This window comes from Lepidothrix coronata, unplaced genomic scaffold (assembly GCF_001604755.1).
Source record: "Lepidothrix coronata isolate B3197 unplaced genomic scaffold, Lepidothrix_coronata-1.0 Scaffold186, whole genome shotgun sequence".
In the NCBI taxonomy this organism is placed as follows: domain Eukaryota; kingdom Metazoa; phylum Chordata; class Aves; order Passeriformes; family Pipridae; genus Lepidothrix; species Lepidothrix coronata.
Window position 1 is genome coordinate 811,669 of NW_016690366.1, and position 22,260 is coordinate 833,928.

Genomic DNA, 22,260 nt, shown 5'->3' on the forward strand with positions numbered 1-22,260 from the left:
ACCCCCCTTTTTTTTGGTTTTTTTTTTTTTTTTTTGGTTTTTTTTTTTTTTTTTTTTTTTTGTGAGATTGGGATTCTTTCATTCTTTCATAAAAATGAATGAAGCAGGATGGTTTGGCTATAATTCTGCAGTCTAAGTTTCTGGGTCTTAGAATGACAAAGATACTCTAGTTATTGCACCTATATCCCGGATCCTCACCAGCATAAACCAGAAAAGCTCCATGTGGTGGAAGGCAGTTGGGTCCACTGTTGCTCAGGATGATTGTGCAGATGAGGTAATGCAAATTAAAACTGTCCTTGTAATGTTATCCCCCTGGGAAAGGTGATGCCAGAAACTCTCACTTGCTTTCAGCAGGATTTTTGGCAATTGGCCACTTGTTAGAGGATGACTGTGTAATTATTGACCTTACAAGGCTTTTGGAAATGATGTATATTGTTTCACACCTATCTCACCTTCGAATCTCTGGCTGTTTTCTGAATCTGCCTCAAAAGCATCGAAACTTTGAGTTAGTCAGGTTTTCTGTGTCAGCTCTAATAAGATCCTTATCTTGAGGGAGAGATTGGTAACTCAAAATGTATCTGAGGTATTATTTGTCAGAAATGTGTCTGAGAGGACATGTTTAGAAATGCTGGGCTACTGTGCCCTCTGGGCATTATTCACAGGTTTTTGTGACTTTGTTCATCAGTATGGGTCATCTCAAATATGGTGCTCAGAGAGTCATTGAATTTATTCTTGACTGCTATTTTTGGGTTTGGATCCAACCATGTCCCAGCAGAGTACCTGGTTTTATTGCCAATTCAAAACACTTGATTGTATAGGATCAGCTTCTCTGGAGTTCTTCTTGGGTTTTTTTTGTATTGAGATATCTTGGTTTATAACCAAGACATCTGCTTTGTAATGTACAGGCAGCTACATTTTAGAGCACTTAAAAATAGTAAGGGACTAGTGGCACTGCACTTTGATATGTTTCATTAAAGTCATTATTTTTTCATTTTTTTTGGTAACACTTTAATATTTTCTTGGTTTCTGTAACAATTCGTGGGTGAAATTCTTACTCTTGGTAGAAACAAAATATGTGTTGAATTTAGTGAGTGAACTAATTAGTAAACTTGGACATCAGACATTGCTGTGGTGTTAGGAAGAGTCCTTCTTCAGTGGAACCTGACTCTAGTGGTGTCCATCATCCTCCAGTTTGGCCAAGCCTTGTGGCTGCACCTGTGTCATGGTTTGAGAACTCCAAAAATAATTGCAGGGGGAAAACTGTTTCCCCCCACCATGACCTGTTTGGAGCAGTGCCTCACATGCCCTGTGGTCCTTTTCTGTGCAGCTCTTGTGCCCAGGAAGACCAGGACCTTCTTCCAGGTGTCCAGGGATCAGCCTGTCAGCTTTGCAAGTGCATGTACGTGCATAAACACACCCCCCCACGCGAGGTATTTGTGTTTGTACACGCACAGATACAGACACATACTCTACAGTTCTCATCTTTTCCTACTGTCAGTTATGCTCCTGCTGTCACTTGACAATGTTTAAGATGATTGCTTGGATTAGGAAGTGCTGCAGTTAGGAGAAAAGAGACCAGACTGGAATGGAGTGTCAGTTGTAGCCTTTTTTGTTTGGCCTGTCCTGTGCACCCAGCTGGAAATGGTTTGTCACCTTGACAAGGTGGTAACATCTTTCTGAACGAACATGTAGCACTGGCACAGTTACAGATTGTCACTTGTTTGTCCTTGGACTATCTGGTACTGCTCTGGTATATCACCATTTTAAAGAATACTCAGCTTTTAAGTACGGGCACAAACAGAAATGTCTGTAACTACACACAGCAGCCCGTGGTGTTTTATGGTGTTGATGTCTGTGAGCAGATTGCATTGCACCAGGGAATTTTCAACATCAAAAAGGTGCTAACTTTGGTAAAGGCAGGGACTCTGTTTATAGTATGATGTCTTTTTCTGAAAAAAGTAAAGTTTGAGGGGTTAGATAACTAAGACATGTGAAAGACAGGGAATCTGGTGCTGCCATTCTATGGAAAACCATCTCGGTTACCAAACGTATCACCTTTCATGTCATCTCTGAGGTGACTTCTCTTGGTTGAACTCCACTGGACCTGAAAACTGCTGCTGATTGCTGAGGTCTAGGGTACCACATTCTGTAAATCTACCTTGCTCACTGCACTGAAAGCTGTAGGAATGGAGTGATTATAAAGTAACAACTAACACCCCGTAGCTGACTAAATTTTGGGAGTGCAGGGGTGAGAAGAAATGCAGCTGCTGCCCCCTCCCCAAACCCACAAGAACTCTGGCGTATGAGATGGTTGCTGGATTGAATACAATAATGTTCCAATAAGCAGCAGAATAAGAATAAATATTTGTGAAGAAAACAGCAGGAAAGTGAGACAAGTGTGTACCTGGGAAAGGTCAGTGACTTGAACAGACCAACAGTAGCTTTTCCACGTTGCAAATTTGGCCCTGGCATCTTGGTCCCTCAAGGAGCAGAGGAAGGATTTTGCTGGATTTCAAATACAAGTAAATGGGGGTCTTTGTGTATCAATCGCCACCGAGCATAAAGGTGATTTTGATTTGACACAACAAGAGTTTCCAAGGAGGGGTTGGATTGACAAAAGAGGTTGCCAAGGGGCTCCAAGGGACTTGACAGGTTTACTGACTGATGATATACTACTGGGATAGTCTCAATGGAAATTGGGTTTGATATAAATAAAGGACAAGGACATTGTTCGAAAGCAATTTAGAGAGGCCATGGAACATTTTGATTTGTCTCAGTATGATTCCTCCCACAAAAGGGAGTTGAACTGTGACTGGTGGAATTTATTACAGCTTTATACCTTTTTGTATTGAAAATTGAGCTTCAGTATGATATCCTACTGCTGTCTTTATGCAGATTGCTTAAAAATAAATGGGTAGTTTATGAAGGTAGTATCTTGGAGGTGAGGAAGTTTTAAATGAAAATTATAAAAGAATGTCTTTATTGTAAAGGAGTGTGTATATCTTAGCCAAAGTGGTTTACTGATGGGCAAATATGCATTTGGGAAATACTTATATGGACCTTTAAATATGTTCACAAATATCCAAGATAATTTTTTACAGTCTAGTTTAAAAAAAAACCCAAAAACTATTATTTGCAGATCATGTCTGTGCCAGCACTGACATTATTAGAAAGGCAATCCTATTTAGTTCATGTAAGAACTTGCTGCCTTGTTTTCTGAGTAACACAAAAGCTGTTTTATTTCTGAGGAACACATGCTTTCAGAGTGAACCTTGTAAGAGATTGTTTTCCTTTCATGAGGCCTGTATATTTTCCTTTTGCCACTATTTTTGAAGTTGTAGAAAATCTCAACAGAATTGCATTGCAAGGGCAATGCAATTTACTTCATGTTATTTATTTCCAGTGGTTAAAAAGAGAATTGCTGAGAGGTGCCTCAGGTAGGGCAGGTAAACATGTGAATGTCTCTGTGCCTGGTAGTTAAAAGCCATGTGCATTGTGGCTAGGGATGAATTATTTTCATTTACTGGTGTGCTGCTGATGTTAGAGGGGAGGTGGAGGGGCAGGGAAATAATCTGCCTTCTTTAAAGGTGACATAGATGTCGCCTTGAAATGCACTGTATTCAGGCTCCCTCCAAAGCTACTGCAGTTCACTTTTGGCCACAAAATATGAGGATTAATGACATTCATATGTTTACAGTCAAGGTTGTCTGCATAGAGTGCGGAAGCAGCAAATCCAAAACCCACATGAATGACAGATAACACTGATAAACACGTAGTAAAGCAAGGGAAATAAAAGTGAGCAGATTTATGGGCATTTTTTTCTTCCAGGGAGTGATTAAGATGTGCAGATTGAGGTCAACGAAGCTGTTAGCAAATGCTCCTGTTGTAGGAGCACAGAAAGAGGGGAAATAACTTCAACTGCACAAAGATATGTCAGTTGTACTTCCCTTGTGGATAGAAAGAGGTGGAAATAATTAACACTACAAAGGAATGAGCACAATGAAGAGACTCTAGCACCATCCTCTGGTGTCCTCCTTGGAAAGCAGATGGAAACTATCAACTCCACACTCCCTGCCTGCCTTTGCTGCACACAGGAGGCTTCTGGCAGCAGTGGCAGGAGGAGTGGTGAAATGGTTGCAGCTTGGTGCTGCAGCAGCAGACCCTGCCTGGATCCTTTGGAATTAAAGAATGGCCAAGGAACATATAGGGGTGGGCATTTTTTTTTGTCCTTCGTGTGCCATTTTCTTCCACTTGGTCTGCTGCTTTTTGGCTGGGTGGTAACAAGCAGGTCTGCTCTAAGTAATCCAGCTTTCCCCAGGGTTTGGCCCCGGGCCCTTGGAGGAGTTAGGTCAGAGAGAAGAAAGAGTTTGCAGCTAAAGAGCTTTGAATAGCAGCAGGTAACGACCTCAACTTGCAGTACCTCATTCTGGTCGCTGTTGTTTGCTTGCTTCTGGATTAGGGGTATAAGTAAGAAAAAAAAAAAAAAAAAAATTCTGCAGAATGCTGCAACCATTAAAAAAACCAACCAAAAAAAAAAAACCCACCCAACCAAAACAAAACAAAAAACCAACCAAACACCAAAAACCAGGCAAACAACAAAACCCCTTAGAATTGTTGCTTAAGAACCAACATGGGGTCACAAGAGATTATTATGCTGAGCATCTGGCATGTGTGCCAGCCTGTCTCGTGTCTGAAAGCAAAATACATGTCTGTTTTCAGATAGTTTTGTTCTCCAGCACTGTATTCGTGCACTTCAACAGAGAATGCCTGGTGTAAGAAGATTTCCATGGCTGGCATACATTCTGCTGTGCTTATGTTATCAATGATTATGCTGAGATGGTTTCTGTGTGAAGAACGTTGGGAGCCTGCCTGTAGGTTTGCCACTGTAACTTGTCTTTTCTGCTGGGCTGGGCTAGTTAAGATCACACTGCTTTGTTTATTATTTTTTTAAAGGCATTTGCTGTGTTTGTTTATGAAGTAATTGCATAGTTCTGTGTTTGTAACAAGATTTATTCCGTATCCCTCTCTAGACTGTTTGAGGTACAGCAGTTTTTCTCCATGATGTTCCTGCCTTCAGATGGAAGGTTTGCACACAGCCACTAGAAAAGGGTGTTGCTTTTCCAGCAGGAAGCTCTCATAGTGGAAACTGCAGAGCTGGAAGAGAGAGAGATGAGAAAGGCCAGGGATCTTTGCAGAAAGCCAGAGCCCCGCTGGCCTTAATATAGTTACAGTGGTGGACAGTGCAGTTCTGTGCATTTAGAAATGCTTATGGGGAGCATAAAATATTGACTGGGTGACAGCTGGGCTGCTGTGGCTTTTTGTGTGGGAGGGTCCTTATTTTCACCAGGAAAGCTGAATGGATTATTGTTCTCTCTGGGATGTGTATCACAAAAGAATGCTGCTTCCATTCATTTTTCTTATCATATTAATTCGGTCCCAGCTACGTATTGTCACTGTTGCTTCCACAAAATATTTCCAGTTCTAGAACTAAAATAATCTCCCTTCACTTTAAAGCAAGGCTCTATATTTTGTTTGTGTAATGATGACAGATGCCTTAAAATCAGAGATGAAATTCCATTGCTGGCTGGATGGGCAGAGGACTCTGAAATGCAGAATACACTGAATGAGTTGTGTTTGAGGATGTCCAAACTGTCTTGTGAATAAATGTCTCCAACTTCATGGTTTATTTCCAGGGAGCTCTGCTTAGCAGGAGCAGGAGTTATCTCTGCCATGTAGCAGTCAAGATTCACAGTTTTCCTGTGAGATCTACTACTACAGGAATAAAGACTTCCTTTGTTTACAGGAGTGGGGGGAAAAGCTCCCTTCAGGCTGTTGTTTATAGCGGCTGACGTGTGATAGAACACAAACATGCCCTCGTTTGTGGAATCTCAGATTGGCATCTTTACAGGGAGGGGGAATCTTCAGGGGTAGCTCAAAGCTGACACCTTGTCATCTGGCTGTGATAAGCCCTAAAAAAGAGCTGTTGTGTGCACTGGAGTACGTTGTGCATAACAAAAAATCGAATTCTGGAAGAGTTCAAGAGTTAGAAAGAGTAGTTTTTGTATTCAGTAGTTGAATTATGCAAGGTGCGGAGTGCTGTCTTGTGTGGAACAAGGTAATGGGAATTTCTTTGCTAATAAAAGGCTTCAGGATTTGGTCCAATGGATCTTAAAAATGGTAGTGCTATTTGTGGATGCGATTGGCAGATTTAATCCCTTTCCTGCTCCCATCTACATCTTTCCTTTTCTAGTCTGCACCAGCCATTAGACAAAAACATAATTAAATCTAGTATTTCAGAACCAAAGTAGGCATTCATCGTTCAGCATATGTTTTTTCTTTTATCTTAGGAGCCTAAGGAAGGCAGACACCTCAATGCCACTGAAATGCACACATATGTATTTTTGTCTCCTTTGAAAAATTCAGCCATGCTATTTAATGTAGTCCAGTGGTGATTTTATCAACGTTTTCTTAATGAAGCGTAAATATTTGACATTCCCACATAGTGTGAATGAATTGGAATTTTAAAAAAAAATTGTCCCATAGTTTTTTTTTCTGGCTATTTAATTTCCCACTTGATACCCACAAATGCTTCCATAGCCTCAAAGAAACCAACTTTCCTCAGTTTCATCCTTGTCTTTCATTGAGGTAGATGATAATTTGCTGGTAACCATTGCACAAGCTTTTTTTTTTTTTTTTTTTTTACTAAACAAACCTGAAAAAAAACCCAAAAAAGACTACAAAAATGTCCAATGCAGCATTGGCCTTTCTGAAGGGTGACAAGCAAGTCAAAATTTTGCCTTCTTAGACAGTGTACCAGCCTTGCCCTGAGTGTAGTTACCCATAAGGTTTTTGTGAGAGTTTGGTACCTGTGCTGGCACGTCCCTGTAATACCAAGTAGCCACGGGAAAGGTCATGGGGCTTGAAGATGGGAATGATGGAAGTCTAAAACTGGAGATAGCTGAATTTAGGGAGACACTTCTGTGAACATTCACACAAGAAGGGGACAGTATTAGGAAACTTAAAAATTTTAAACAAGCACACAAACAAAAACCAGCAACGAAACCAAACAAATAGAAACACACCAAACAAATTTAGAAAAGGCAGGAGCATTTATTCTGCCTTCCTTGATGGAAAGCTTTATCCACAGCTGCTGCCTTAATATGAGCAATTAAGCAAGAGGGGCTGCAGTCCATGGGTCTGACACTTCTTCCCCACGATCTCCAAGCAATGTGCCACCTTCAGGGGTGTAATGGACATCATCCAAATGCAGGGTACACAACCATGGAATATTTAGATTGGGGAGAAGCTCTGGAGGTCACCAGGCCCACACAGGTGCACAGGAGCTGATTTTTACTGTTTGTCTACATATTGCTGACTTATAGAAAAATGTTAAGAAATCAGGTTGCTCCCTTTCTCTGCTTCTTCCAAGTTGTTCCTTGAATGCAACTTTTTATAGCTGCAGGGAGATGAGGATTTCTCTCCTTGGTGCAATAACTTTGTAACATGGTGTGCTGTTTGTTTGTTAAAATTCTCTCCATTTAGCCAAATACCCTTTTCCTTCAAAGTAACATGAGCTCCCAGTGGAAAATGAGGATATTTACTGCTTAGCAGAGCCAAGGCCTCCGTTTGCACAATCCCTGCAGTCTGGCAGTATATTTGGAGTAAGTCCATTATGACTGTTTTAGATTGGCTTAGAGCTACATCACAGGGGAGAACTCTTTGCTCAATCTGTGCTAGGCAGATAAGAACTGATATTTTTCTGTGGAAAAAAATCTGACTTATTTTCCCACTTGTTATTTTATTGTACTCAGAGGGATATAGAATTAACTCTGTTAATTGTTCTTTAAAAGTCCCTATGTCCTGGTTAATACTTGGAAGATAGGGTTCCAGGGGAGCTGTGTTGCTCATATTCAGTATTGTGCAAACCAGAAAAATTTCTGTTCTTGTGGAGAGCAGATGCAAGGAATTGCTCGTTGTCTTATAGGCAGAAAAAGATTTTTATTTTTCTTCCTTTAGGGAAATGAATGCATTTTAGAAAGGAGGTGATCAGTAAAGAATAAAGAAATGTGTGGTAATACGAAACATGGCTTTGTTATTTCAATCCAGGTTTTGTGCTATTGAGTTCTGGTAAAAATAAAAGAATTTACTGTGTGCCTTGGTATGAACAGGTGCAGCAATTGCTTTTGAAATGAGTCCAAGCAAGTAACATTAAGTCCTCATTTTACACCTCACTGAATGCTGTGCAAAGAGCAGAACTTCCCAGCAGCATAAGCAGATATAATTCCATTGATAGCTTTGGCACTGAGCCTATTCACTTAAATCAGTGAAGTAGTATCTGCTCATGCCTCAGTAAACAAACCCTATTATATTATACAGGTCAGGATTTGTTTTGGGACAGTCTTTTGAATGCTTCCCTTCCAAGGCTAATTCTGTATTCCCCCCCTCCAAAAAAAAAAATAAGAGCTTCTGTTTCTTCAGCCTCCTGTTTCTGAACCTGGAAGATTTATGGGACTGATACTGTCTTCCTTCAGTTGAGACTTTTGAGGCCTTGTATTATGGGAACAGAATTTTGCTTCCAATCTTTTGGAATTTTACTTGAGCTCTCGGTGTGAGGGGAAGGGCTCACAAGACGGATGGATGGATGAATACACTTGTGGGAGTGAAACTCCTTTAAAAATACTGCAGCTCTTTGGGACCACAGTGTTCCCATTTTGAAATCTAGAAACAACAGGCTTAGGGAACCTTCCTAAAGCCCAATGCTGCCGTGGGAAATGTGGACAGCTTTGTTTCTGCTTGGGTAGGTGAACGAACCACTGGAAAATGCTCTGGGTAGTTGCCTTTAATTGGCAAATAGAAAAGTAATTTAAAAAAGCATCAGTGCTGAATTCCTGCAAACCCACTGCTCACGAGTGGTGGTTTGGTCAGAAAGTTTTATAAGAGCCTCTTGTGAACGAAGAGCTGCCTTGGGATTGGATTCTCTGGGCAGGTAAGGAGATATTCTGCCTGCTCTACTTCTCCCCTCCCTTCTCCTGCCATCCACGTGCCAGGGACAAGAAGGAGGGAGAGCAAGGGATTTTTTTGCTGTATTCCCTAGTGCTGTAGCTGTTATCTGGGAGCTCTGCAGGGAGGGTGTGCTGCTGGGCAGTGGTCTGGCATTAGGCTCGGCGTTTTTTCCAGAAACATTGGTCCCAAATATAATCTCTTGTTTTGTATTATTTTAAAAATCATTGAGGTAAGACCATCTTTTGAATATTTCTGTCAATGTCCTTAGTTACAGGAAACAGAAAAGTTCAGTGCTTGCTTGGGTTCTGTCACTTAATTTCTGTGAAGCCTTGAACCAGTCGGTAACATCTCAGCCTTTTTTTATTTTGTTTTGTTTTTTAATTGTAGCATTTGTAGTGAGGGGAAAAAAAAGCATTTCCTAACCCTTGCAGGTCTCTCTTGGAACCCTACCTCTTTGCTTCCATGAGTACTTTCCTCCTGCTATTGAGCTTTGTTAAACCTCCTGGGTGTCACCTTAATTTCAAGCGTGTGTTTGAATCTCACCAGTTTAAAGTAAGTCTTATGCATTTCACTGTAGATGGAAAAAAAGCACAGAGCTACATTCAAAGGGGGAAAATATGTAGTTCTCATCAAGTGCTAAGTTCTGAAAAAATAGACTTTGCCTGTGCCATCACTGTTGTCTATACTTAATAAGAGTAATGCTCGACTACAGAGCTTGAGAATGCAGCAGTTATTTGCTTCCCACTTGGAAGGTGACATTCCCAGCTAGATGGCCTAGAAAATTGTTTTCAAAAAGTAAGAAAAATTAGTTCAGGAGGGCTATTGAGCATCCAGCACTCTCCTCAAGAGATTGCTGAGTACCTGTCAGTCCGTGACACCGTGACAAGTGTTCAGCCCGGGGGTGGTGACAAGTGATGAGCTGTTCAGAACACAGAACACCTCTTCCCTCTCTCATCCTGGGGGAGCTTGCAGAGCTGGGCTGCAAAATGCACGTGTTTGGGGCTTTCTGATGGGAACTGATAAGCTGAGCAAGGATATTCCATTAACATGCAATAAACATGGCACCTCATGGTAGTGCTGGGTTTGGTTTTTAATGCCCTTTTCACAGCCTGTTGAGCTGACTTGCAAATTATCTGAAGTAAATTGACCCTACGGCATAACCAAAGGATAAAAAGATGTCGGTCATTTGTGGGGCTTTCTCTAGCAGTTTTCATGTGTGGTGGGTTTTTTTTTTTCCTTCCTAAAAGAAGCTGTTTAGCAATTGGATTTTGCAAATCAGCTCTTTTTGGTTTTACTTTTGCTCCTAAATATGAAAACGCACTTTATAAAAACAGTGGAAAGGGGAAATTAGTCCGAATTCGTTATTCCAAATACATAGGACTTTTGCTTTCCTCCCTTTAGATTTGTTTGTCAGAAGCCAGCATTTGGCACTGTTACCCATGTGCCTGTGGGACTCTCTTTTCAGCTAAGGATTGGAAACTTAAATGGGAAGTAACTAAACACCATCAGGTTGCTGCTGTAGGCTGAGGAAAATGAGGTTTAAGTGCCATTTGTATTCTCCCTGGGTTTCTCACCAGCATTTCAAAGAGAAATTCTCCTCAGAGATTTAATCCTGTGGTTTCTATTGAGTCCAACTATTGTGATGGGATTCTGGGAGCTGAGAAAAAGAGCATAAAAATACCTGTAGAGCAGATCCATGAGAAATAAGGGTTATTTGCTCGTTATTAAGTTTGTTCTTTGATTTAACAGCTTCCTGGGATCTGAGATATGCTAGTAGTCACATCTGGGCTAGAATTCATCAGCTGTTTGTTAGAAAAAAGGTACTATAGGTAGACTGAATGCAATCACCAAAGCTGAAATTCTGCCAAGACTCTGGATTTACTTTTCAGAAAGTGCCAAGGCATCTTTCACAGTCACAAATCATGACACTTACCTTTTGGATGGGACACGAGGCTGGGCTTATTGTGAAAATAGGGTTGCAGAGATGATTTGCCTGGCATGTAAATAGTGTCTGCATGTGGTAGTATTCCTCAGGAGAAGAGAGGGAGCCAGTGGAGCTGCCAAGGAGTACAGAGAAATTGTATCTGAAAAGGAAAAGTGTCGGTTACAGGAGGACATAAGTAATTGGTGCCATATGGTTTTCCAATCTCCTTTCTTCAACTGAGCAGTCATGTATTACAGTGCAAATAGCTGAAACTGCTTCAGACTCATCTGTAAGTTGTTTTGGATGCTCAGTGATAGCCTTGAGACCTTTGGGACTGTGAAGGCCACCTTCCAAAAATCGTTTTTGTTTGCTTTCTCACCTGGAACCAGCAGCATTGTCCGAGCTGGAGAAATGGCAGCCAAAGATGAGCTTATGTTGAGCATCAGGAAACAAGCAATGCTTTAGATATTGATGTCAGATGCCTGTGTGATATTTAGTAGGGGACAACTGTAAGAGATGAACTATGAAAAAACCCAGTTCCCTTCAGTTCTATAAGAATGGGTGCTGCTCTGTAAAGAAAGGTGTGTGAAATGGGGTTAAGAGACGAGGAATGCTGGAAGCAGCACAGGAGAGTGTAGTGCATGTGATGGGCTGCTGAACTGTGCTGCAAAGAACAGATATTTTCCAGAAAGTTTAGTCAAGAATAATGTTCTTTTTCCCAGTAAGCAGGGAATGCTCAAATATGAGGGAGTATTCGGATTTTTATACGTAAATTTGACCTCTGGCTTTCTGAAGGCCAATGGAGCAGGACTTTGCAAACCCCAGAAGGCACATTAGCAGTGAGCACTGTCCAAATGACATTTCAAACACTAAATACAGTAACTCCCTCTTCTCTTATATCCCATTTATCATTGTTCTGTCTGTCTAGCTAATTTACTGAGCCTTGTCATAGGACAGATTATTTATCCTCATTTCAGATTTATTTCATTTGTCTAAGATTTCCCATTTGGATGAGTGAAGGAATATTGCTGGAGTACAATTCTCTACTATCTAAGAGATAAGCTTCCAAAATCTCAATGTAGGTAGCATCCTGAACTTCACTTACAAATCAGTTCTTGACCCTATGCCTTCTCATTAGAAGCCAAATATTATCTGTCTTTATTATTTAAAAACTGACAGTCTGTGCTATAGTAGAGGTCCTGTATTTGCTAATTCTGCACCTGTATATCTCTAGTCCTGATAAAATGTTGTTGTCTTGGGATGGTCATTGCACATGAACTCGTAATTTACTTTTGTTCCCTTTCAATAATTCTTTGTTGTTGTTGTTGTTGTTGTTGTTGTTGTCTCATCGCTGCTGCTTGTAAATTTTTCCTGCTTGGTATGGCCTCACAAAACAAGCATGTTCTCAGGCTTCACAGGGGACTGGCATGGTCCTTCCAGCCTGGGAGAGCGTGGCCAGTCTGAGATGTCTGGACAGAAGTAGTTGTTTCTGTTGCATTATTGTAATGGAGAGAGAGATCCAGCTACAACTCCAGCTACGACTGCTGCATTGAAGAAGAGAGACACTGCTGCCCTGAATGTGGAAAGGATCTTTCCTTCTTCCCTTCTGGACTTTTATCGGAGGGAAAAGAGATTTGATCCAATGTAAATATTGCTTTACCATAGGAGAGATAGTTAGGATTATGTATATAATGTATTATAATATTTATTCGTGTAATAATTGTAATATAATTCCCTTCCCCCCATATTGAGTCTTGTATTGGGTCTGGAAAACCCCCTCTCACACTGGGGTGAGTTGGGGGAGAGGGGCTTGGACTTGGAAATTGGATTTTTGGGGGTCTCAAACCACAACAATTATCTGCTACCACGCTCGGATGCTGCTCCTCTTTGTCTGAAGATCTTCCCAATTCCAGCAAGAAACAGGGACAAGGTGGCACCTTCTGAGCAGAACCAATAGGTAAATAACCATATGCAGGCACTGGAAATTTGGAAATGAAGGGATTTCCTACAGCACAAAACACAAGCTCTCAGTACAGCATATAGTCACCTCTGGCAGCTCCAGTGGCTGTCCTGTCCAGACACAGAGAGAATGTCTCCATGGATATGTGCTTTGTCCCTCAGGATTGCTCTTGCTCACTTTTTTCCATCACTTCAGGATGCCCAAACAGCAAGGAGGGGTGAAGAATTGCAATCCCAGCTGTCCCAAGAAGGAGTTAATCCTCTCCTACTGTGGAGTGTTTCAGAAGTGTGAAGTGGAAGCAGGGAAGACTAAGAACTGAGCTGAGCTTCAGAAAGGCTTGTTCTTGGGACTTTTATCAGCATCGTAGGGTTTCCCTGTTGTGAGAAAGCCCCGTGTCTCTCCCCCAGTGCTGCAGGCTGTTGAAACGTGACTGCCTGTGGGAGTCTGTTCATGCTCTGTGTTGGTCTTGCTCTCTCTGAGCTGCTTTATGTTTTTGCCCTTGCCATGATTTCTACTGAGGTCTGTGATCTCTCAGATAGGTCAAGTTTGCCTGAGAGTGTTCAAAGTGTGTCTGGCAGCAGCCTTTGCATCATAAATAATGAACATTTCCCATGAGAAAGCTTGAAGAAAGTGGGTGGTGGTGAATTTTTTGACTGGGAGAAGGAGGCATATGTGTGTTTTTCCCTTGCTGCTGCTCCAGAGAACTGTGCTCCCTGGCTGGAAAATATAATGGCTGTATGAATTGCTATTTAATCAGGGATGCTAATTAAGTCTTAGCTCTTTAATGCTTTCATGGGAGATCTGTATATGATTTTCAGTGGCTAGAATTGCAATTGCAGGCAATTAAGCTGTTCTTGTCTTTGTAGGACCCAAAAGTGCAATTTTATGAGAGATATTCAGGAAATAGAGAGATCCTGTCACCTTTAAAATTTCCCTTGATCTGAAGATAGGAGTTGTTTTTAAAAGGAAATATTCTGAAGCAGTGAGGCAATGAAACAATACATTTATTTCAGATTCTAAGTAGCCTTTTTTGTATGTATAATTACAGCAGTACATTCACTTTTATGGCACACTTAATATAATTGTAGGATAAATATGAAGCCCATTCTGAGCAGAAATTTTACTTGGTTTTTTAGCATTGCCAGTTTAGTTTTATAATGCAATGAGAAAGCAAGGTCTTACCTGGGGCTATCTGCTGTCTTATTAGGTCACAACAAAGGGTTCTTACTTATGGGTCAGAGCAATATTTTTGGAACAAGGGGGTCCCACCATGATGGTCTTAAATGAGAAATTTAAGAAGTGGGACAAAACGTGTGGAATACTTGTCCAGCTTATGTAGTACAGTCAAAACTAACTCATATTCAACAGAAAGCAGGCAATCTGCTTAGTGATTAAGAATAGGCTGGGATTTTTAGGTTTTGAGGGGTTCAATTGCTCAAATATTATATCATGGTAGTTGCTATCAGTGATACATTGTGGGGGTGGTCACTGTAATCTTTGGTCCTGCAGGAGCTGGTTCAGTAGTCATCCAATACTATGCTGTTTCTACGTGGTGTAAGGGACAGAAAGGAGAAGAAAAATATTCATATATCTTTCTTTATCTGAATACTGCTTGGAAGGGCAGCCTGCTCTCAGGAGAAGAGTACTCAGAGAAATTTCAGATACTTGAAGCAGGAGAAAGCACAAGATGGACTTGAGAGATCTAGATAAAAAACATGGTATATAATCACAGCTTGTGAGACTAGAGGAGTGTTTTACTTTGCCTTTAACAGAGTCAATTCTCTTTCCCCCTTTTTCCCTTACTGTCACTTCTCAGTAGGGCAGGCGTGGGACAAAGTGGAAATGCAAAAGTGAGGTTTTGGACAGTGAGGAAGTTTGTGAATGGGCACAATGATGTCACCACCACCAACCTCAGACCTCACTGAGCAAAGGTCAGATGGTTGATCTGTGCCTGCTCCAGGAACACAGGTCAGGAAGGTTCCTTTTCCTTCTGCTCACTGCATTAAGGACATTTTTCAGCCGGGTACCACTCTATTGCATCATTAAAGTGCTGTAAACTGTGGCCCTGTGATGATAAACTGACAAATATTAATTGAGGGCAACAGGAGCCACACACTGTGGTGAGGCAAATGGTGTCGAAATTACCAGTGCAAACACAGCCAAGCAAATCAAACAAGCTCAGCAAATTAGCTTGGGTACTAGAAATGCTACAGTGGGGAAGTTGATGAGCTTATTCAAGCGGGCTGTGTGCAGTAGCTGAGCTGGCATTTTCAGAGCCTTCTTAACTGCCTTGGTGCTGGCCTGCTTTTCTTGTGTAGAAAAACACTTGCTGTAGCTTGCGCTGATTTCATGTGTGAGACGTGGAATCTTTACCACCATCACTCTGTGTTTTCTTTGTCTGTGCTTGTGGTTTGAAGTGGGACCATCCTGCCTTCAGTCTGCTCTGAAGTACTTTCAATTAGCTAATAATTAAATAAGCGGTAGAAAGGCAGAAATGATGATTGTAATGGTTAACAATAAATGGAGGCCTTTTCTGCTTTGCACTTGAAACCTCTTCTGGAGCTCAGGTTAGGTGGCTTTGTCCTTCAGGATTCTTCCAGGTTTATCTCTGCAAAGCTTTTACTACACACTGGTTTGATGTTTGGCTTATTACTGTCCTGCCCCTCCTTTGATCAAACTCCACAGGTGAAGAGGGAAGTTGTTTACAGCACAGATGGTCAGACATCAGATGCTGAAAGCTCTCCAAGGATCCCCCATTTACTACTAAAGTGTTCACTTCAATATATGAATATCGGTGAGATGAATCTTTTGGATGCTGCAAATTGGAGAGAGGATCTGATTTTGAGAGAGGAAGAGGACAGGCATTATGTAAGCTATTCTTTATCAGTTCATAGTGACCTTTGAAAGCTTGAAGGTGATCCATCCCAGACTGCCAAGCTGACCTCTGGATGGGAAGAGGTTGCACTTTGACATGTTTACCACCTGATCCTCTAATTCCAGACAATGGGTGAGGTGGAAATCTTTGTGCTATAGGGTGAGATATGGCCTTCATGAAGAGGACTAGGCTCCAGTTGCAGGTTAATCAGTTCCTCCTAGATGGTTGTGACCATTTTGCCTTTCTGAGTCTCCATTTGTGTTTGCTGTAAAATAGACAAATGGTCCTATATTGATTTTTGACATCTGAAAGCTGCTACGTGTAACATTCTGGCAGGAGGGAGTTGTTGCTGCTGAGAGAACTCACAGGCATCATGCAAAATCAATATTTCCCTGGTTTGTTCCAGTGTGAAAATACATGTTTTTTCTAAGATCTGTTCTATGTATTTACCTAGAAACCTGCTCCTGCTTTGAAGGGTTGTCTGGGCAGTACTGAGATACTAATTGAAGTAAAATGCATCAATCCTGAGGAGCCCCTGTGGTAGGATTAAGTGAAACCTTTGAAGGGAAAAGTGTGGAGTAGAACATGTACTGTGGCGGGGCAGCAGAGGAATACATGTAAATCCAGCCTAAGTAACATTGGGAGACTGGAAGTCTGCAGATGAATAACATTCCTCATTTATTATCCACAAGTAGCTGAGAAGACACATTTTCATGATTGGCAAAAAAAAAAAAAAAAAATCGCCCTAATTTTCAGGCTGTTTTTCCAAATAAATTAAGGAAGAGTATTATTGCATCTGTGATTGCCTGAGGACACTTTTCTCAGATCTCCACTTGAGAAATTCTGGCACCATAATCTAATTTGGACACATTGAAATTAGGGGTCATTGATAATACTTGGATGCCAGAAATGTGCTCTGGGGTGTGTGCACACCTGGCTTTTTCCAGTGAAGACCCTCTCTGCTGCATGAGGGCAGAGTTTGGTGACAGGCCTATTTTACAGGTGGTTAAGATGATCTGTGTACCTTTGAAAATGGGCAAGCTTAACCTAATCTTCTCCAGGGGAATAAAAAAACATCTGTCCCAAGTATTATATTTTTGCTCAGGGGGGTTATTATTCAAAGAAATGGTGTGGGGGGAAGGTAACTCTCTCTTTGCCTCCTTGAGGAAGGTGTTTGCCTTCTAAGACTTGAGCTTGGACTTTATACTGAAAAATGTGCCCCTTGAGCTCAAGGAATATTGTCTTATGGTGCTTTAAAGTAAATATTTAAACATTTCCAGATGCGCTTAAGGAAACTGATTTTTTGCTGACATTGGCTTAAATATCAATTATAGATCTGATCCAAAGCAATGTTAAAACAGAGAACTGAGTGCTACAGACTTGCTGTTGTTCAGTCTAATTGGATTTTTGGTTTTATATTTATTTCCCATGTGAACATGTCTCATCTGCATATGACCTTAAAAGGACTTGTCTGTGTCAGGACTTCAGGGGGCTTGAGTAATTTCAAAAAGAAACACTAAAAAAAAGAGGCTTCTTGGGCAAATGTGGAGTAGACTTCACTGTTGAGAAGTAGATGGCTTATTACTCTTCCTTTTGTGAGGAGAGGCTTGACTGATTGCTGCCTTAAACCAAAAGCTGGGCTCCAACTGCAGTTCTTGAAGCAGTCCAGCTTGGGGAAGAGGTTTGAGCTGTGTTTTTATTACTGCTAATTTCATTAATAATAGAGCTGTTGTCCAGGAAGAGACTTAATTCTTGAACCAGAAATGTGAACAGGCTTTAAATGCCTCAGTTGAAAGGTGCTTTTATTTGCTCTGAGAATGTATTCGTCAACATAGCTGGTGTTTCAGATATTTTAATGCTGGTTTTATACGTGCTTGCAGTCATAAGTTTGCAAAATGATGATTGAATTAGCAAATTAGATTCCTTCACCCCTGGCAGGTGCCACAAACCTTGCAATTGGAAGGCTGCAAAAGTCTGAGGGGGAGAAAAAACAGTTTCCCAAAAGAAAAAAAAAAGCCATGCCAAATTATTTGCTGCATAAATAAGGTTTTATCTGATATAACTAAATAACTGGAGTGGTTTTCATGGGCTTTTGGTTTTTGGTTGTTTTTTTTTCTACACAGTCAAATGAGATTAAAGTTGTATCAGTATGAATGTGCAAATCCCCAAGTGTGGATCTGGACCACAGGACCTGATGTGCTGTATCAGGTCAGGCAGATGAAAATAAAGCTGTCCCTCCTTCAGACTGATGCAGGCTCATCCATTTTGAGAACAAGACAAGAGATGTGTGCACTCTTACTTAATGCAAAACCACATTTTTCCTTCTTAAACTTCTTCCTGATGATCTGTGTACCTTTGAAAATGGGCAAGCTTAACCTAATCTTCTCCAGGGGAATAAAAACATACCTCCCAAGTATTACATTTTTCCTCTAGGGGGTTATTATTCAAAGAAATGGTGTGGGGGGAAGGTAACTCTCTTTGCCTCCTTGAGGAAGGTGTTTGCCTTCTAAGACTTGAGCTTGGACTTTATACTGAAAAAAATGCCCCTTGAGCTCAAGGAATATTGTCATATGGTGCTTTAAAGTAAACAATTAAATTTCTGCCCTTGAATGAACAGCTGCCTTCTTAGAAGGGAAAAGGTCAATGGGTTGAAAGTGAAGTTTTACATTTTCTTTTTGACAAGACCTGACATATCACTGACAAGGTTTCTCAAGCACCTCTGCTATCTCTCGAAACATTTGTCTGGCCCTTGTCAAGAACTTCCCAAATTATATATTTTATCTCAGACTTGCAGCTCTTCTACTTCTTCTGCTTGTTTGTCTGGTCTATTGATCAGCCTAATTATCCCTGTTAGGTACTGGACCAGTGTGACATCAGCATCCCTGCTGGGTCCTCCAGGACTGTCAAGAACTAGAATTTGAGGGGAAGAATGACAGTAGTTTTCAGGTTGCAGCATTAACCTTTGGTTCCAGATTGTCTCGAGTTCTCCTTTGAAGCCTTGATGTTCACCAGATGGTGTCTTATTTTTCTGTTTGACAAAAGCAGCAGGCTTTGATTCATGACAGAAACCACCATTTGGTGTCATCTGGCTTCATGGCCCTTCCAAACTGGCTTCCAGTTACGAGCAGTGTCACTGTTGGTACATGGATATCTCCTGGTAAATTTGCTGAAAATAAAAAAAAAAAACCCACACAAATCAGCTCCTTCATGAGGCAGCAAATTGTTAGCCTGTGTTTATCCTGCAGAAAGTAAAGTGGGTGTTTTCTCTTATATTTGAAATTACAGACTTTGTGTGAGAGCTGTGATATGGAATGGTCCCAAACAAGGGGAGTTATTAGTGGGTATACAGGGGGTGCCTGAGGAGGTTGTTCAATCTGGTAATTTTGACCAAAGCAGAAAGCTTTGAAGCTTCTGAGTAGGTAGAAAGCTAAGGATGGTTTACAGTGCATGTCCTTCATACTGGAAATATTTGTATGATAGTTCAATATATTAGAAATAAAGCAATGCTGCAAGCTATTTAAAATCATCACTGTAGTCAGAAGGTAAAAGGCACCCAACTACACTTTTAATCTTATAAGTAAAGTGCCGACCACGCAGATATGACTTCCCTAGAGCAAGGGATCCCGAGTTCCCTCACCCAGGGTCTGCCACACCAGGCAGATGCACAGGAAATGTGTGTAGGCTGCACCCAGAACCTCTGGTCTGCTACCGTGGCAAGTCCAAATATGAGTAGAAATAGAATACTTGCTACCATGAGTGTATGGAGAACATAAGAGAAGGTTTGCACCTCTCAAAGGACAATTAGTTGCAGGAAGTTGATCTGAGGTGCTGCTGAGTTGTGACGGGAACTGGGGCTGGGATCCATGGCTCCAAAATACCCTAAACGCACTTGTGTTCTTTTCAGAGTGATGCCAGTGTTTTAGAACACACTCTGACCCCGCTGCTTGTCTTGAGACAGGCTTTTAATGTAGGCTGGAAATCGTTTGGGACAGGCGTGAAACCTTGCCGTGCTGGTATTGTAATGCAATTGAGCCATCGCTTAAAACCGGCAACGACTGGTTTTCCTGCCGTGACCTCTTGCAAAATGCTCAAATTTATCTTGAGCTTTTTTTTTTTTATTTTTGTTACATTTCCTTTTTTTTTTTTTTTTTTTACTGAAACGAAAGCAAATTGTTCCATTTATCTCCCACCTTCAGAGTGAGTCCCCTGATTGTTTGTCCTTATCACTTCAAGCCAGAAAATTTTATAGATTTGCCTGGCACCTTGATATTGCAGCTTCAAATTCATAATTTGGCAGGAGAGGATGGGGGGAGAATTTCTTGTTTCCATTTAAACTGCTTTTAGTTCAGAATGAAATCCCATTTAAACTTGAAGGTTTGGATTGAAGTTTGAGGATCAAAGAAAATAGAAGAGATAGAAAAAGTGGCTTTAGCTTGGAGCTATAACTGAAAAGGGTAACCTCAGATTCAGGGCTTTTCTCCTCTCTTCTACATCCCCTCCAAAATGGTCTGATTCTTCCAGTTTCTTCTACCAAGAGTCTTAACTGCATTAACATGTGCATGTGCCTGCAGCCTTTTTTTGTTTGGTGTGCAGCGTATGATAACTGCATGTAGGAATCACAAATGTAAAGTCTTTTCTTATTCAGAAAATAGGGCTTATTTAAAATAAGCCACGGGCTAAAATGTAGAGGCAGCACCAAAATTAGAATCCCTTGGAATTAGCAGTGTTGGCAGCTGCTGTTGTCAGTCCAAAGGTTTGTAAACTAGGAAACAGAGCATCTGCCATAGCTGACTGCTCTCCACCAGGCTTGGGGAAGGGGAGGCCTGTGTTGGGCTAAAATTGGATAAGGGCTTTTGTGGGAGTTGTGGGGGGGAAAAATGAATTGCAATAAAGTGATAGGAATTGAAGGAAGCTTGACCTGCATGAAGGTGACATACCCAGCCTTGAAAAAAAGGGGACCGTTTAGCTCTCTGTTTGTCAAAATGTATTTCTAGCCCTGAATCTGATGCACGGAGCTTTGTGGGTGTCCTGTCTGTCGGGGGGGTCTCTAAGCTTTCCACAGTGTTTTTGTGACTCTGGATGTCATAAAAAGTGACTTGCCCAGTCACACAGAGAAAATCTGATCTCAGATATGCCAAGACGTCACCCCATGAAAAATAACTTGGCCATGGAACTTTATGGGCACAGATTTAAGAGGAACTCAAATACCCTCAAAATCAGAAGCACTGGAAATGGCAGGAGGAGTATAGGGAGACATTCAACTGTATTTTTGGATGGCCCACAAAAATGCTGTATTTTTGTGGCCCAAACACTGTTGTTCTTATTTACGTTTTTTGAAACTTTGTGGGTTTAATTTTTTTTCAGCATCATTTTACAGAAATTGTTTTTCTAGTCCTTTTGGCTTCATAGTGGCACATGAAATTGAAACTTGTGTCATTTTTTTAAGGCTAATAAAAAGAACAGTAAACACTGTTATTTCTCTCTCCAACCCCCGTGTCCCCAATGGTGAAGATGCACTGTTTCAACCAGTGAGAGTTAACAGCAGACTTTTCAGATTAAAGATCAATTTTAAGGCAGTATCTGGTCTAAATTTGGCCTGACTGAGTACTGGGAATTACATGTGACATTACAGGTTGAGGAACACTGAGTATCTAGTGAAATTCTGGGTGTTTGGTTCAGGTTCTTTGAGTTTTGGCTTTGAAAGCTTGGTGAGGACACACAGATCAAAATGGGTAGTGTTGCCTTGGCTGCTGCTGCCCCTTCAACAGTGGGTTCCATGTAGTGGTGCAATGTAGGGAGTGATCCAAAGCAGAAATCATTCATGGGTTGGTGATCAATAGTCCGTGCCTGCTTTAAATATGGGAAGTTCAGACTGGAATGATGCTCCTTCTGATGTATTCTGACACGTGGATCAACACAGTTCTACCTCCTCTTGCCCAAAACAATAAAGCTTAAAGAATAAAAAATGCCCCAGTAACAGATGGGAGATGCTTACAGAGCTCAAACAAACCCACATCCCAGGAGACTCGAGCAGCGTGTGCAGAAGGAAGGCAGAGTGTTTGATATCATGTTTTCACATCGTGTTTTCACCGAAGGAAGTGTTTTACTTCAGGGACATGGCAGCTCCCAATAAATTAGGCAGTGTGCCGGTTTTCATAAGTTTCTAACGCTCCCAGTAACCCTGATGTGCTGGCTGCCCAGGCCTGGCTGTGGCTAAGGGGTCTGGCAGACCAGTTTCGGGTCAGCAGGACCACCTTCTCCCTCCCTTTTCCCTAGTGGAGAGCTGACAGCAGATCTGCCTGCAGCATATCAGGGCATTCCCTTCTTCAGGAAGAGAAATGGCATGCAACTTAGCAGATTGGTAAAATTAAGTACCAAACAGTACTTCCAGTTTCTTACACTATTTTTTTTTTTCTTGTGTAGAGAGAGACTGTGATCTTTGCTGGAGCCTTTATGTGCCTTTATTTGCTTCCACGAGGCAAAAAGTCTTTCATAGTT

General features: G+C 41.3%; 1 protein-coding gene across 3 annotated transcripts in view; it reads left to right on the forward strand.

Annotated features, from left to right (window-relative positions):
* SLC6A1 (solute carrier family 6 member 1) overlaps positions 1-22,260 on the forward strand; it is a 59,845-nt gene that overhangs the window by 9,326 nt on the left and 28,259 nt on the right. Inside the window, exon 1 of one of the 3 annotated variants that reach the window (XM_017830986.1) lies at positions 8,768-8,986. The exons of the other annotated variants lie outside the window; for them this stretch is intronic. The gene's annotated coding sequence lies outside the window, so the exon portion shown is untranslated. Of the gene's footprint in view, positions 1-8,767; positions 8,987-22,260 lie in introns of those variants that run through there. 3 annotated transcript variants of the gene reach the window in all.